Below are 17330 nucleotides of genomic sequence, written 5' to 3'. Positions count from 1 at the left end.
AGCAACTAGCACGGAAGTAAACTGGCTCCGGGTAAAACTTCGTTTCTGCACATTGGTTCCGCAGTAGGTTAAAATGAATCACCGATGGCATGGTAACTAAGAACTGCATTTAGATATATAAATAAATACATTTTTTTAGTAAAGTCACAATCTGAAATTATATCGACGCCTTTTTTGTGGGTGAGTCACAACATGACCTCATGCAAATTCTCCTTTTAGATATTATTGCTCTTTGGAGGACTGAACAGGTGTTCTGTATTTATGAACAAAAATAAATATCTACACTTTGGAAGTTCATGTCAGCATTAAATAATGATATTTAGACATTACCACAATGGTCCCTTATTGTCAGTTTGTTGCCATAAACGGAGTCAACAGGGCCCCAGAAATATTTAAATTGCCATAGATCACTTTAGTGTTGACCCATAAGGCAATCTATTATGACATGATAGATTCAGTCTAGGTAGCATGTTAGCAATGACGTCCCCAAGGTGGACTATGTGAATTGAGAGACTAACATAGCAACCAGAGTAAAGTAGTGGAGATTCAACAGAAATATGGAAGTATTTACCATGGTAGTGTTTGAATTTTAGTCACGTTTGCATCTCATGTTTTACTTTACTCTAGCTTAACAGATGGGTTACAATGAACAAAGCTGCTCTGGTGACTCATCGTGGCAACTTTATTTTATATATTTGTCATTTGAGCATAATTAAAACAAATTTTCATATATTGTAGTGTCAGGAAATGATCACTCCACTGTCAGACACCTAACCCCTGGAAGCAAGTGTCCTAACAAAACTCACATCACCACACTTGACAGGGTTAAGACTATTAGATGCTTATAGTAGAACTCTTCAGTTAGACCAATAAGATATGTGCAATATGTTGGCATCAGGGTCTCTGCAGTGAACAAAAACATGTCTAGCTTTTTATGACCCTTTTGGTACACAGACAATTCAACTGTATACCTTTTTTCAGTCATACCAGTCAGAGAACAATAGAAAGCCAAAGAAAATATAAGGCGTGTAATTATTTATGAATTTGACATTAGTACACAACACCCAGAGTATCTTGATTTGATCGGAGTATGCATCCATGTCTTCACTTTGACCAAGTCCTCTTCATCTGTCAAACCCCTTAGGCTCAGATACAGTTAAACCAGAAAATAAGAGTGAAAGTCAAATTGTAAGGCAGGGTAACAAGAGTTTTATTAGTTTATACATTAAAAACACTTACAAATCACACTAAGGCACAAAATACATTTCAAACATGTTTAAATTATAACCACAACTGTCCCATTTCTTCTTGTCAAAGTCAGTCTTAAGTAATTTACTTTTGTGCAGTTATTTTGTGTAATAAATGTAATGTGAAACAGTAAAATTGCTAGCTCAACATACTTAAAACCAACCCTTATTGATGCAAGGTCCCCTATATATTTTAATCCATCTTAAATTCACTTCCATATTACAACATGAAAAGTTCTTTGAATGGCTACATCAGTTTTCCCCACACAGCATACTATAAAGCAAGACACCGCAGGGGCTTGAACCCTGTCCTGACAAAGTCAGGAGTGCCACCACCGGAGTCTTTTGCTTTTTTGTTGTTGCTGTATTACGGGTAAAAGCAAAACCTGGAGGAACAAAAAACAGAAGCAGTTTGTTCCTCCAGGAAAAGAAAACCACTAAACACCTGGCTGCTATATTTTGCTGTCACCACATGGGGATTTCTCTTGGTCACGAGGCTGAAACTAGAAGACAAGACACTTGTTTCCCCAATCCCCAGCATTCCCCACGACAAAGCATTGGTACAACACTGAATCCACCGCATCACTTTATCCAGATTAACAAAGCCACGATACCAGCGTCCCCGGTGAAACGTTTTTCCCATTGACATTCAGCTGGACTTGCTGGTCATACGGACAGTGAAGTTTACTGCTGTAATGGAAAAACACACAATTTAAGCCCTGCCCCCACCCCCCACACACCAATTTTCTGTCAATACGACAAATTATGTCAATACGGTCATTGTTTACTGCGACTGGCGTAGCAGCATTTACCACAGCTATTCACTGATGCATTAAGAGTGTATCCTAGAGGCGGGTTGTACCAAGTCACGCCACGGCTCCCCGCAGAGGTTTAGTCGCCTGGCTCAGTATCAACTTAAGCTGAACGAGAAATCTGAAAGGAAGAGAGAAGAATGTTGTCGTCCCCCCCCCCTCCCTCCGACCAAATACTACTGCAATGTTTGACAACGACTTCATGAACAGTAGGTTGTGTGTTACGAATAAAATGTTATGCAGAGGTGATGTGCATGCAACATGTTGAGTTACACATTAAAGCCATGGTATGTTAAAGAAAAATCAAGGGAACCAAAATTACTTAACTTAGCACCCATGAGACTGAAGTGATGCAGTGTATGTGAGACAAGCTTGCAGCTCTTGATCTTAATGTGAGTGGATTCTCAGTGCTCCATCACAGGTTAGGCCATCCCGGATGACAATTTAAGACAATGTTAGGGAAATTTTGACCTGAGAAACCAAAAAGGGGAAAGAAAAAGAGGCACACAAACACACAGAGCGGGGCTTCTGCGAAGGACGTCGGGGGTTCAGATTTAAGCTCAAGCGCACAGGGGGGGTTGGTACGTCATTCAGGGACCACACTCATATTTGAGGACAGCTTCCACAGATGGCTTTGCATTCAGAGGCAGGCGAGATCGGGGCAGACAGACGAAAATGATCTGAAACAAAGAGTGATCTACACAACACCCACCACACAATACTCAAAGATTCGAGTTCTACTCATCTTATGGTTTAAGATGCAAAGCAGTAGGGCCCCATGGCCAAAGAGAATATGCTAGTAAAGCATTCTTGTTACTGATGATTTGAGGTTAACATAAAGCCAGTTCCAAGATGTCATTTTGTCAACTACAACATTGCAGAAGTTTATTTTGACAAGTTAAGCCAACTTCTTACTACACACTCCAGGTTAGAGGACTTCACTCGTGCTTGAACCAGTCGTGCACCTGATGTCTGTGAAGAGAAGTGTAGGGATACACCCAACCAAAACACAACAGAACACTAAAGCAACGCCTTTGCGCTGCCGCATTTCAGACCAAATTAAAGCTGCACAATGCACAGCGTTCCTCAGCTACTTACATTTGGAAAACGTTGCACAGTTGCGCGACTGAAAAGTAATTTTGTATGATCAACCTGCCACTTGCACAGTTGCACAAGGGCGAGCAGCTGAGGGCTAATTGTTCCAGACTACACACAAAGACAACCTGACTCCATTTGTTCAAACTGCGTGTTGGTTGATTTCAAAGGGCAGGGTGATTCCTGTGTTGTCCTAGGTAGACTGCATTCTTCCTTTCGACACTTCTGTAAGATCAAAGAGGCAGTAAAGAGAGAACCCCCCCCCCCACAGTATCGTAGAACTGACCATTGTTATCCTTACCCAAATGCTTTACTGCAAATAACGTCAGAGTCAATGAAGGTACATCAAATCTTCCCGTTATCACAAGACTCTTGTTAAGAAAGCACAACGGTGCTATTTCTACTGTCAAGTATAGCAAGTTGCTTTCATTAAAGAAAAATGAGGGCAGTTGAGCCCAGTCAAGATAAGAACCCCCTCGGGTTGAGAATTTTCCGCTTTCCAACATCAATATCTGATGGATTCAACTTATCTGCCTTCCATTTCCACTTTGAAAAGGATGTCATTCAAGCCCTGGTCACATCCGTGCTCTACCAAGCTCCAAGCTTTAGTCATACCTGAAAAAGCACAAGAAAAGCTCCCCCCACACAAGCACCCAAGAAGAACAAATGCATACCAAAACTGTATTCAAATCACAACAAGCTATGCATTTATTACGCAATAAAATCCTTTACAGATAGTTCACTCATTGTATTGTCAATACAAGGTATAGTAACTAATTGCAAAGGACTTGCAATGAAGGTATTTAGCCAGACAATGAATGTTAAGAGAAATGTGAACACGTTCAGTGACCTTACGTGATGCTCGATGCGCAAGGAAACTTGTACAAACAATGAGTTAGGAGAATTCCTGGTGGTCTCGGGTATTGGAAAGCGCACAGGACACAGCACACTGAAAAATGCAAAGGAAAAAGCCACTCCCCACAATACCCCTCCAATGATGCAGTACAGAACTACAAGAGAATTTACTTTCGTTACAGTACTCTCATAACAACGACACAACTATCACTACGAATACAATTCATAAAAAGATTTATGATATTTCCCAGAAGAACATTTAAATACCGCAGGCCTGAACGCAGCGGATTCCTTCCTTAGGAACTGTAGACGTGGACTTGAATGTAGATTTTTCAAGGGCGGGCCATATAACTTAATCTGCAAGAGTCACAAATACACAAGCCCCTCCCAACCCAACAAAGCAACGTGAAGCCTGTACAGAATTACAATGACTTCTAGTAAAGAGACTTGTTACCGCACTCGTAGGAAAACAGAGCTTCTTGCTACACCAGGGGACTAGTTTTGAAGTTGCTATCCTGCGAGGCAACGAGTCCACTTGAATCTTGTTGGGTGCACCTGGAGGTTTCCTATTCAAGCCTTTTTGTGTTGGGTAACGGAGCTGTGAAGTCTAGGGAAGAGACGGATTAACGCCCCACAACCCCACCCTCCCATTTCCCAAATGATGAGCATGAAACCCAGTTTACAACACGTTCCAAAAAGGGTAGAATCAATAAAAACTAATGGATTTATTGAACAATACCAAATACCTTCCTACATCTCTTTAAACCGCAACGGGTGCGAATGATCCCGATCCACAGCGCTATAATATTTAAGATGAGCTCAACGTGTATCGAGCGGTTAGGCTGGGGGGATTCTTTCGTTGATCCGCTTTAGGGGGCCAGGCCTGTGGAAAGAAAAACTCGAAACACGTTTTAAATGCCCCCTCCCCCTAACCCTCCAAGATTTTCTATTTTTTTTTACAAACCAGGATCAACTATTTCAAAACATTTCTTCTTTTGATGGCAAAAATAACTATACTAAACAGTGTAGGCAACAAAGAGTTAATGTACAGGATAGTTACACCCACATGTACATTTCATGCATTAACTCACTGCTGAGGTTAAGAGGTAGATGTAGCTGATCTGTACCAATGGTTTGACGCTGAAGTACTGAAGGTTGCAGTATACGCGCATCAACCGGCCAGACAGGAGACCATCCACTCAGGAGACCATCCACTCTCACACTCCAATGCCGAAAGCTTCTTTCAGGAGGACCTATCGAACAACAAAGGGACTGCCTCTCCCTCCGGCTCGGGGAACTAGTTGTGATCGCAGTGGAGTAGAGAAGTCCGAAAAGATGTTCCTCTCGCCAGCACACTACCAAGGCATTCATCACAGCAGACACCACCACACTCTAGTCAGCGCACAACAGGAGGGGTGACCACGGTACACAACGCGTTACACGGCTTGCCTGAAAAGAGGAAGAGAGCTGTGCGAGAAATTGTGTTCCAAAACAATTGCTTCTGGAATAAGTGAAATAACTAATTGCCTGAGAATGTTAGAAATACCGCTACCCAATATACAAACCAACTCCTCGCTTTAAACTTGTGAAGCTAGAAGACCCTTGTGAGCCCCGTCCCACCCTTTCACTGGCTGGCTGGCTCTGGAACTGCTGCAACTGCTTCAGGATGGCCACTCTGCTGCTGCTGCTGCTACCCTGCCCTGTGGCTCTGGCTCCCTCTGGTGTACACGCCAGCTGCTGCAGCTGCTTCCTGCTCTCTTGGGCCCCTCTGCTCTTCCCTCCATGCCCTCCGGTCCTGCCTGGAACCACTGGTTCTCCCACGCCCTCTGGTCCTGTCCTGCCTGGCTCCACACGCTGGTCCTCCCCGTGTCCCACAGCCTCGCTCCGCACTGGTCCTGCGATCTTCATCTAACTAAGTCCATTTCCTCCCCTTCACAACTCAGTCCATTTTCCCCAAAAAAAAAAAAAAAATATCTTCTTTCTTCTCTAAGCGGTAAAAAAACAAACAAAAAGGTTTAAAAATAAAAAAATCATCTGAGCCTGTGATTCTTTGAGCTACAGCTAAAGCTCTGCTCTTCATAGTTGAGCTTGGATTCCTTTCAGGCTGATTAGTTTCTTTGGTCAAAGGAAAAATAATTTCAAACTTGAAAACATGGCCTTTACTAAGAAACTGGAAATGGCTAAGCCACAATCAAGGAAAAAAAAAAAAAAAAAAACCTAGTCTAGACAATGGTATAGATTAAAAACACCACGGCCTCAGCCACCATATTTAAGGTCCACAAAAATAATCATCTTGACTGATCCTTAAAAACAACCTAGTTTCCTTTGTTAACCATTTTCTATTCAGCAGACTTAATTTTCATAATCAATACATACATTCCTTCCTACTTCGGCTCTTTTTAGTCTCAGACTGGTGCCTTTCTACTCAATGTTACTACTAGCTGTTTGGGGTATGATATAACCAATTTTTTTATAATGCAAAAACTTGCACGTTGATCAATATTCCTATCGCTTTTTATATCTTAACGGCTCTGTGGATTATTTTCTGTAAAGGATTACGTTTGCTTTTTATAACCGGCGTAACATTCCGATCTTTCTATTTTGAGACGCTACCTTATGACCAAGCTGGTCGACTCATGTCTTCTCTATACACGTCATTGCGCAACATTTAACGGCAAACGCTGTTATTTAAGGCTTCTTCTTCTTGTATCTTCGGTTGTTAACGGAATGAAATATTTGCGGCCTGTGTAGCTCTGCGGCCATGGCTAACCTTGCAGCTGGTCAAATCCACACCACGCCCTTTAGCGGCGTCACGAGTTATTCAAATCAACCAATGGCTAACGGTTACAAGCTGCTACGTCACGGCTCCCATCTTGAACCAACTGCCGTTGCCAAAGTTAGAAAAAACAACTTGGAATGGTTCCATTATAAACATAAACTAGTATATAACGTCACTGAGAAAAGTCAGGTATCTGTTTTCTGGCATATAAAACGATTGTTAAGGAGTAACGTCATAAAGCTTGCATTAACATGAGCCTATACTTTGCTCGCGGGCCTGCTGTTAGCTAACGTTAACTAGCGTTGACAAAAAAAATACGATGCTAACGTTACAGACCGAAGATATTCTAGGCTGATTAAACATGTTCACTGAAACGTTTTCAACGGAAAGCTTGATAACAAAAAATTCTGCTAAAAAGAGACTCACAACTCAACGTTGATATTAAAGCTAAAGCGTTCACAAGGGCCTAACGCTCACTGACTCTGAGCACAACACAAAAAAATAAAAAACAAGTATCAAGTAAGGTAGGTTAAACCAAGATACGCTCGTCCCTAAATATCGAGACTCAAGATAACAAAAGAAAGCAAACAAGATCGGTTTAACCTGCCCGCCTCACACCACGACGAATTCGTATCAAATGCAGTCTGACTTGAAATGGCGTCGATAGCGGTATTTATACTATTTGGGTGATCCGGCTGCGGCAAGAGAAGGTATTCATCCATGGAAAAAAGTAGTCCCATTTTCACACTGGAAAAACGCTTACGAAAGCTTATTGTGGCTTTGGGTTCGAGTTCAGAACAGAAAGCTGATTAAAATAAATGAGAAGACTAGGCTACGCTGGGAAATTAATGATAAATCAGTGAAGTAATTTACAGTGAAAAGCACCATGATAGCGAACAGCCAAAAACAGCTGACGTCACAGGAACGTCTGCGCGGATTCATCTTTACTTGTGTGTAACACGGTCCGACAAACAGGATCAAACCAGAATACGGTTGCATTGCCGGATCTCTTTACCCTTTACTGCAATACGAGGCTACTTGTAATTGACAAACAATAGAAAACAGTCAACTCATCTCTTATAAACTTGATGGCTTGTGTTCAATAACGTGTGTTTCTTTTTGGTAGATTTATTAAATGCCTAAAAGCAGCTGATGCTGGCAGTATTCTTACATCAAATGCATCATGTAGACCCAATTTCACAAGCCTCAACTATGTTAGTTTAGTCTTTAATGTCCAACTTAACTGGAAAGTGAGTGGTGCAGTATCAGTGTTGGTGTTGGCTGTAGAGTGTACGTGATGAAACTAGAAATATCTAGAAACACCCAGTGCCAGAAAAGTGTGTTGCTCTGACAGGGTGGAAAATTACCAGACTGAAAGGCCAAAATGGGAGTTACTTTTTCTCACCAGCAGAGGGTGCATTCCTCTGCATTGTTTACAGTATCCTGGCCTGGACAAGTCTGGGCAACCTCCCATATGTAACTTTTCTCTTGATAGCTCATAGTCATTGACAGTGGTGTTGAGATACCAAAGTAATTATATCTTTACTTTCAGATAAACTATTCTTTTTTTAATAAAGAAACCTAAGTTCTCAGATGATAAATTGTCTAAACACAAGCATTCCTTGAATATGCAACTCTTACTTTGCTTGGTAATAAAGTATTATATTGAGGCCATGCATCCAAACCCTGTGCGTCTGACCACAGACAATTTGGGATCTTGTCCATCTTTACGTCGGTACTGATACTAATAGTCATCAACAGAAAATTAACTGGAAATAATCTTATAGCTGATTACTAGTTTAAGTCATGAATTGGGCAAACATTCCCAATTAGGATTAGCTGCTTTCCTTCTCATAGTTAATTAAATATTTTGGGGTTTTAGACTGTTTCAACAAATCCATATTCTAAAAACATTTGTCAAGAAAGACAAGATGTGCACCATTTCTTATTTGTGGATGAAAGCTCAGTGTGAATTCAAAGGGTGAGCAGGATCACTCACTGTCATTGATCAGCGATGTGGGGCGTTGTCCTCTGAGTTTCAGTCCCTCCCAACCTTAATGAATTGATCTTTGTCATGTTGTTAGACAGGAAATAGTCACACAGATTAGAAAAGGAGGCATCTTCTGTGATGTGATAAACATGACACGCCAGGCTGTTAATGCTATAGGCTCATCAAGACCTTTGTGTGATACTTGCTAATCATTATGAAGGTGTTGCTCTCAATTTGCATTGAGTGACTCTGGGATTGTGTTAGAAGCCGTGGAGCGTAATCAACAGTAATAATGACTGGGAAGTTTCAGGAAGATGAAAGCTGTATCAGAGGTTGAGTTGTGGAATATTTAGATGTTTCACACCAACACAAATCAGGAAAACTGAAACAGTTAATTAATGAAACAACCTGAAAATAAAGAATGTTTGCTAAACCAGGAATTAGACACTTCACAGATCAAAGCGCTTCATCATGTTAAAAAAGTCATATAAAATCTATAACAGTCTTGCTTCTGGCTTTCCAATATTGACAAGAATTATTTAAAACAACCGCAGACCCAAAAGGGATAGCTTCCACAGTAAACATCGTATGACATAACCTCTGATGGCTGACAAATTTAAACATCACCTCTCCTGAATGTGATCACATGGCCTCAGCCAGATGGTAGCAGACCTCTCAAAATCAATGAGGCATGCTGTGGCGGGTTCAATGGCTTTGGTTAATGCTCATCCCTGCTTTTTGTAAATTAATAACAGTAGTGGTGAATACAAACTGAACAAAAAGTGTCGTACGAGATTAAAGAATATAACCACGAAGTGCGAGGCAGCAGAAACATACGTGCAAACCCCACTTCTGCAAGTTATATTAGGGGGTTAAATGAAGCGCGTTATTGATCCTGTTCCACAGGGCTCGGTTCGATTGTCTCTTGTATTTGGACAAAGGGCTTGCTCTTTCAGCTGGTTCAATGAGCGCCCAGCTGTTACATCAGGCGTGATGCAAAATCAAGCCACCAACCAGGAATTCATACATTCCTGCTGACGTGCTGTGATTTCATTATTCTGCAGCCAGTCGCTGAGGAAGTCAAACTTGTTCAGAAACAATCCGACTGCTGGATACTTTGCTGAAACACTTGGATAATTTATCTTTTGTTGAGATGGAAACTTTTTGAGGACTTAAACTTTTTTTGTGGTCAGAAACAGCAGCAGAATATCGTCCAGTCTGAAGTGGTGATCTCTGAAGCTGACATTGACCGACAAGTTACAGCCTTATAGAGAAAAAGATAATAGGAAAAAAGAAGCTTGAGGAAACAGCTGAATACAGGGTTTCCCCATCAGTGCCCTTTGTCAACCCAACCAGGACGGCATCAACAGTCTTCCACCAGTGAGGAGACAGGTGATGGAGAAGTTTTTTAAGCCTGTTCACAGCCCCTCTGGCCCGGACGAGATCAAGCCGCGGAAGCACCACCACCATCATCAACTTCCCCTTCAACATGACCCTCAGTCACACAGGTAGGATGCTTCATTCCAGTCTGACAGATTCACATCTACTTCTAATGGGAGAGGCATTTAGAAATAAAATCACATACATCCTGAAATAATTCTTCTTTGTAGAAACTACACATGAAGGCATCTGCATTTTAAAATCAAATATACAGATTCTGGTAAAAGTTTTAAAGTTATATGTGCACCATTGCTATATCATACAAAACAGTTATTATCAATAATAATATTCCCGTGTCCTTGTGTTGTAGGTACGCAATGTTTGATGAGACAGACAGAAACACAGATGAAAGCCACGACCACCACCGTCACCACCAACATGGTCGCTATCTCCACGACAGCCCTCATCACGACGCCCATCATCGTCATCAAACGCAGCAGTTTTACCACAGCGGAGAGGATAAGATACTGTACAACCACAGCACACCTGTTACTCTCTCTAGGGCCTCTTCCTCCTCCCTCTCGTCATCCTCGTCCTCCTCCTCTTTTTCCTCATGGCACACGGAGGAGAGTTCAAATGATCCGTTCTCTCTCCGTCATGCGGAGCAGCCACTGCACTCCCTGTCCTGCTCCAACATCTCAGATGCGCGCCGGGGTTTCACGGAGGACGACAGCAGGGCGCCCATCGTCTTTGCCACCATCAAACACGACGAGAACGACCCGGTTTGCAGCGAGATACATGAGAGTGTACAAAAGAGGGGAAAGCGTGGTTTTGCTTCTCTTGACCGAGGTCACAGCAGAAGTGAAGAAGGCCTTCTGCAGGGTAATGAAAGTGATCTTGGAGGAGAACAATCCAGGGTACAACACATCCACCATGGACACCTGTATAAGGCAGCTAGTTTGAACCGAAGCCTGGCTTACAGTGAGGAGGACTTTCTGTTAGGGGTCTCCAGGGGCCCCAAAAGAGCGGTGTCCTCCAGTCAGCTACCCGGCAAAGGCATCCTCAAGAACAAGGAGCCCCACACTGACATTCGCAAGGCTAAGTCGATGGAGGTGCTTTCCCCAAGGGTCCCGAAAGGACAAGATCCCAGTGGACAGAAAGGGAAAGGGACCCCTCAGGTAGAGATAGAGCAGGCCAAGGCAAGTTTTGTGCAGGGAAAGTTGCAATTCTCAGCCTTTCTAGATGAGATTACAAAACAGGTCATAAGTCCGTCGGCTCTCACCATCTTGGGTGTGAACAATGATAAAAGTACTGGGAAGACCCCTGCCCCAGCTCAATCACCTGGCCCCGTCAAGCCTCAGCTCCCACCTAAAAAGCACAGGAAGAGCTCAGGGGAGGGCCCGAGACAGGAGACAGCGGCTCGCAGCAGCCCTCGGAAACAATCAGACTGCTCCCTTCCTGACAAACTGATCCCATACGCAGCGAGGAACCACGACGATAGCCCCCCGCCTCATTACTACCCCCACTCACCCAGCCGCAATACTCACCATGAGAGCAGCCGTAAAGACAGGAGGCCGTCGCCTACTGGGGGCTCCGTGTCAGGGGACAGATATGGCAGAGGTTGCCCTCACCTCACCGATGGGACCAGCACCAGCCCTGAACCCAGCCAGCCCAAACAACGTCGCCACCGCAAACAGCAGCACACCTCCCACAGTCAATATACACAGCACTTACCTCAGCACCAGCCTCAACAGGTGCACCCCGGCCCCGGGCACCGAGGGCCCGCCGGCTCTCCTCCATCCTCAGCCCAGGGTGTGGGGCCAGGCATCGGATCCGAGTCTTCTTCCACAAAATCTGATTCATCCAGGGTCAGAGACACGGCCTCCACAGCTACCAGCCACAACTCTGAGCAGAGTGGTCGACACCAGTCACAGCATGTGAAACAACACAGGGTGAGTTTACTGTCACAGCTATTTTTAATAAGATACACTAATATGAGACAGGAGTGAAGGGAGATTTCAAGCCTCAGATCATGAATCTGAAAGTGAAATATCACACGTAACAAACCTTATTTCAGTTTAGAAAAGACAGGAAATATGAATGAAAACTTGTTTTAATTGACAACAGTTAAATGTTTTAAGCACATGCATTCTGCATTCTGTAGAAAATAAGCTTGTTTAGTGACAATCGCCAGGACAGATTTATAAAAACGGTGGATAACATCACGGTTGAAAACATTTGAAACACAAAAGCGTAGTGCTGGGTGATATGGCCCAAATCTTTTTTTTTTCTAGTTATTCAATAAATACATAATCTATGTGAAGTAACCACATGGTTTGTGTAGATGAAATACTTGATAAATGAAAAGTACTATCTATAGTTATAATATAACTTTAGTGCAGAGTTTTCATATACCTATTATCAATTTAGACTAAGTGACTGTGTATCACGATATCCTGATATATGATTTCATAACAATATGATTCCATTGAAAGACGATAAAGTCTAACATTGAATTATCGCCCAGCCCTACATATTCATGTATAGTTAGAGTCTTTAATAAGTTTGTTTCTCCACGAATAGCCTTCAAATGGGGCGTTGGTGAGAAAGACATGAATCAAATAGTGTTATAATGTGCCGGCATGAGTCAGACTCCTGAAGAACAAAGACGAATCATGAGTGTAACTGTAAAAGGAGTCAGCGATGAAGCTCCTGAAGGCAACACACTGCACTGAAGGGAGGACAGAACAGAATGAATGTAATGAATGCAGTGTTGCTCATCTCTTGCAGAGGCAGTCAGCTGAGTCACAGGCCGTGTGTGTGACGTGTCAAAAACACCGCATTGCAAGCTGAGTCATTCTTCAGCAATGCAGCAAATGCTATTCCTGTGCTTTTAAGGGAAAACCCATTTAAAGCTACCTGACACCATCATTTGAAGTGGTGTTAGTTTTCAGGGCTCAGCTACTGTATGTTCTGTGATTCGGCTATTTTGGCAGAGAAAGTAACAATCACACATCACACATCCACTGAGACAAACCTTTCACACGAGCAGCCAGCACTAACTATGTAAAATGAGAGAGTGAGTTGGTTGGATAAGTATCACGTTGCTCTTATGTAAGAATCTGTTCAGGCTGGCACTCTCATGTACTGATAAACACACACACAACATTACATAACATTGACTTATTTTTCCATTTGGTCAGTGTGTATGATTTGGTCTCACTGAGTTTGTCTGGTCAAGTTACGGTTCAGTGAATTCATGCGTACATGTACATAACCACACACATAGAGGAGGGCGAAGTACCAATCGATTCTATTAGAGTCCATTTCCGGGAGCAGGTCTGCCATAACTCAATAATTTATTCAATCTATCATGTCCTCAGTAATGGACTGGTGACCCAGCCTGGGTGTGTCCAGCCTTTTACACAAAGGCATGCTTCAGTAATGTATATAGAAAATAAATGGATGCATTTGATGGCTTTATTCTTACTAAGTATCGTTCTTTATATGCTTTTTCATGACAGTACCAACCCCAGAATCAGTCCTGAACTGCTCGGCTTGTTTGTATCTCCCTGCAGATTTAAGGACTTGAATCAGTTTATTTGTACAACTTGCCCATTTTCCTGTAAATGGAATTTTTAGAAAGTTCCGGATTGCATTCTTGAACGTCGATGCATATCGTATTTGGACAGTGATATGTTTGGTATTGTTTGGGCTCTACTCCATTATCCACTGTTCTCTCATCCTTCCTCTAATCTTTTTCTAGGATCCACTGTGTGATGTCGACCATTTCCAGTAAGTGTGTAATATACTTTCTGTCTGCTCATTTCACATTTGAGTGCAGCTTTTCACACATTTCTCTCCGTCTCATTCTGTCCTCTCTCTGTCTATCTGTCTGATGGGTCAGTGGTTATTGATCACACTAATGAGCATCCACTCTCTCTCCACTCCTGTTTTGACAGTAAGAGTTGTGGTAGTTATGGAACTGATTTATATAACCATCTCTATGTCGTTAGAAATAATATGTGATGGAGAAAGCTAAGAAAGATAGGACAAAATAACATAAGCAACAAATGAAAGAGGACTTTTAACATTTAAACTACTAAATCTTAGTTTTTATACCAATTATGCACAATGAATAGAGTCACAAAATGGAGGCATGTGAGAGAAAGCCTCATCTTTAATATTTCTTCAGGTCTTATAGATCTACTGTCTATATTTGTAATATAGCAAAACAGCAAATGTTTGAAAATATTGTTCCAAAAAGGCATCACCTCTAAATACTCTCCGGGATTATTGACAAAACTCCCTCCCCCATCATTCCTCTGTGTTCAGGGCGCTGCAGGAGGAGAATACAGATCTTCACCAGAACTTACTGCAGACTGTGGTTTGCATTGAGAGCCTGGAGGCGGAGTTGCAGAGGACCAGGGACGAGCTCGGCCATGTCAAGGAGAAATATAAAAGGTTTGGTATCATAAACAGAACAAAGTTCAACATGCATAAATTGATTTACATTGCTTATACCCTGTGACTTGTGTGCACTAATAAACACGGAAGATTCTCCCACATGTCGTGTGATGCAGTACACATGAAGGACAACATGCGAGTGGAATGGTGTGACGGGTGCACACATATAGTCAATATGTGTGCACCAAAACCCATCAAGTCAACCTATGGCTTCACATAAAAGTTTTATAGATTCATTGATTGATGGAACATACATTCTCCCCTGTGCAGTTCTGCGGGTGTTTTGGTTCTGCAGTGACCTCTTTAGAGACAGGCGGATGCAAGCCATCTGTCATATCCCTTCACATTCACCCTGTCAAGCCTGCATTTATTTCCAAACAACCATTGCTGCCTACCAGGCACATACCACACATCCTGCAACAGACTGGAGCAACTGGAGTGAATGGTGACCTAACACTGGGCTCCAGTTGGGTGTCAGTTGTTACATATTTGTTCAGAGAGTTTGTGGTTGCCAATTGGCCTGAAAAACAACTGTCTTTAACCCTAGATAAAGAATAAATAAATAATGACATGGTGATAGAGCGGTGTGTGTAGCAGAAATAATAATGATAATAGGTCTTTTTTCATGGTTGTCATTCCTTCTTGTTTCTTCTATGGTTCTCTGTGTCTTGTAGCCTTCTAGAGACCCACACTGGGACCAAGCAGGCCAATAATCTGCTGGGGGAACACCTGCATATAGCGGTGAGAATGATAAAAGAGGGACCTTATCTGGTACCTGATTCACTGCATTCACGAACCATGAGCTACTTTCATGTAAATCTCACCCGATTGTATGTCTTGGTATGTGTGTGTGTGTGTGTGTGTGTGTGTGTGTGTGTGTGTGCAGTCAGAGAGCCTGACGAGTGAAAGGAAGTACCTGCAAAACCGTGTGTCACAGCTGAGCTCAGAGTTGGAGGACGCCCACAGGACCATCGCAGCCATGGAGAACATCAATGTGAGCACAGTGCCGCCTACTGGACATCCATGCACACTTCAGATAGCAGACATTTGACTAAATATATTATTGGGAGGAATCGGTCCTCTACAATCCTTGTTTAGGCAGGTCGTTTCAATATTTTAAGTGTAATATTATGAAACCAGATCCCTCTGTGCCCAATTTTTCACAAAAGATCTGTTTCAAACACGGCTATGTTTGCAACTACATCTGTGCTTAAGCATTTTTCACTGGTCCTCCTTATATCTATGAGAGCCTCACCACATGTTAAATTAAGATGATAAAAATAGCATTCACCATGAAATCAAAATGTCCCTGCTAAGGTGTGTCAAAGCTTGAATGAATTATTAGATGAGCCTTACGAGCACATGGCTATCGTGGCCCAAGGGGTAATGGGGTCCCAAAAATAGAGACTCTATTTCAAGTGCCAGTTTTTAGAGACTAATATTGACATTTCTCATTGGAAAGTCCAAGAGCTCAGTCAAAAGTAAGGATGTCCTAATCACATTCTCTTTTGCTGATGACTCATTAACATTAAGTAACTGCTGAGGGTCACAAGATACATCTGAAGGTTCTTAAGATAATGGAAAGGAAAGAAGGAAAAACAAAATTCTGCCACAAAAATCAGTTTGTTTTATACTTTTCTCTAATCTTTTAATCTAATCTGTCATTTCTCTATTTGTGTGTTTGAAATACATGAGAAATGTAGTCAAAGGTACAATATCTCCCTTTGAAATTAAGTGGAGTATATAAAGTAGCATTAAATGGAAATACTGAAGTAGAGCACCTCCAATTTGTACTTAAGTACAGCACTTGAGTAAAGTACAGCATTATATATGGTTAACCTGCAAAATGTTGGACTCTTGTTACATGGACTGAAGTCAGAGTTGATGTTTGTGTGTCTCGGCCCTCAGGTCCCGTGCTTGATAAAGGAGTTATTGGAGAAGCACTTCGATTCATCTGAGGCCATTCAGAAGCTTCTGACCACCTCTGCTCCAATCAGCCATTCTGCCACCTCCTCTGAAGCAGACGGCCAAACACACGCGCCTAAAGTGGAAGAAGCTTCACATGAATGGGTGACGAGATCAGAGGCAGGTCCACAGAGGGTCACAGCCTTCATACCATTTAAGCAGGTGGTGCCAACGACAGGATCTGACGGCAGTCTCTCTGGTCAGCATGAATCCAGGCACAGCCCACCTTTCTCTGTATCTGACATCAGCACTGCTATCTATGAGAAAATGGCTGCCAGTTATGCCGCCAGACCAAAACCTGTCTATCCCCAAAGCCAACAGCAGCCTCCCCCGGGCACCAACCACGCTGACACCCGTCCAAACCTCCAGCAGGCCCATGTGGGCGGTGACAGCTGGGGTGGGAATCGCGGGGTAAAGGTAACGGTTTTGGAGCAGGATGTTGTGGAAACAACCTCCATGTCCGCCCAACAGATCCTGAATGATTTCCTGCAGCAGCTGCAGCCTTATAAGGAGGCGAGTGGAGGGAAGGGGCAGCAGGGTGTTCAGGAGTGGGCGGGAGGAGCGGAACAAACAGGCAAAGTGGCAGATTGAAAATGCCATCCAACAACATGGCAGAATGAATGTTTATTTTCATCTTGTTGCATTGAAATTGCCAGATGTATTGTATATACTGTATATCTCCAAAATACCAGACAATCAGTTTTTTTGGGGGTTGTATATAATATTTAGACTTTTAGGTG

General features: G+C 42.6%; 1 long non-coding RNA gene across 2 annotated transcripts; it reads right to left on the bottom strand.

Moving 5' to 3' along the window:
* Window positions 1–1590: 1590 nt before the first annotated feature.
* Window positions 1591–7490, bottom strand: LOC142962639 (uncharacterized). Of its 2 annotated transcripts, none has more exons than XR_012957343.1 (2): window positions 2060–7490; window positions 1591–1937 (listed from the first exon to the last, which is right to left on the bottom strand). It is a non-coding gene; the product is annotated as an uncharacterized LOC142962639 (long non-coding RNA). The 2 variants fall into 2 exon arrangements; XR_012957344.1 differs by having other exon boundaries at window positions 2110–7490.
* Between the last annotated feature and the right edge of the window lie 9840 nt (window positions 7491–17330).

Source organism: Anarhichas minor, unplaced genomic scaffold (genome assembly GCF_050575085.1).
Source record: "Anarhichas minor isolate MPS153535 unplaced genomic scaffold, ASM5057508v1 ptg000028l, whole genome shotgun sequence".
Taxonomy (NCBI): Eukaryota; Metazoa; Chordata; class Actinopteri; order Perciformes; family Anarhichadidae; genus Anarhichas; species Anarhichas minor.
The sequence above is the reverse complement of the archived record's forward strand: the minus strand, read 5'-3'. Positions and strand labels throughout refer to the sequence as shown.